Raw genomic sequence first — 827 nt, 5'->3', positions numbered from 1 at the left:
GCCCCGGTCCGGGAAGATCCCACATGCCGCGGAGCGGCTGGGCCCGTGAGCCATGGCCGCTGAGCCTGGGCGTCCGGAGCCTGTGCTCCGCAACGCGAGAGGCCATGACAGTGAGAGGCCCGCGTACCACAAAAAAAAAACAAACAAAAAAAAACGCCTTATAAATCTGTTCCCCAGATGGAAGTCTCCACAAAAGGTTCCTCTCTTTGCGTTAAGTCTCAAATTTCCCTTCCACTTAAATTCAACAAATGAATAATCACGTGGATGAGGTAAATTGCAATACCCACCCAAAAAAAGTTTTTTAAAAAGCCAGCGCAGTTGTGAGTTCTTACCTCCCTTCTTAGTTTAGGAGGAGCCACGTTTGTAGCAGGTTGACCTGCGAGTCCGCAGAAACGGAAGTCAAGGCCATTCACCAACACGCAGATTTGAGTAAGCAAATGTCACCAAGTGTCAACATTTCAATTATTTATTTCTTAAAAGGAATTTCATAACACGAGTTTGAGTTTATTGGAGTCGTTTATAAGAGCTGAAGATTTAATTTTTCTTTTCTTCCGGTGAAGGTAGACCTGGAGGCCAAAGGCATGGGGGCCACAGTGTGACCTTGTTAGTGAAGACAGTGACCTTGGATGAAGAACAGGATCTCGGGTGCTGGTCACAGGTCTCTGCCCTGGTGTGTTAGGACTGGTGGCCTGGTGCTATGGGACGCCACAGGACACTGACTATGATACCTTGCAGGATGGCAAGCTTGGACGTCCTCTGAATCGGAAGCCTGGAAGCAGCCCACAGGCCTTCATTTCCCCCTCCCCACCTGGGCAGCTGGGGCCGGA

The sequence above is a fragment of the Physeter macrocephalus genome, unplaced genomic scaffold (genome assembly GCF_002837175.3).
Source record: "Physeter macrocephalus isolate SW-GA unplaced genomic scaffold, ASM283717v5 random_617, whole genome shotgun sequence".
Lineage (NCBI taxonomy): Eukaryota > Metazoa > Chordata > Mammalia > Artiodactyla > Physeteridae > Physeter > Physeter macrocephalus.
Note: the sequence above shows the minus strand (reverse complement) of the source record.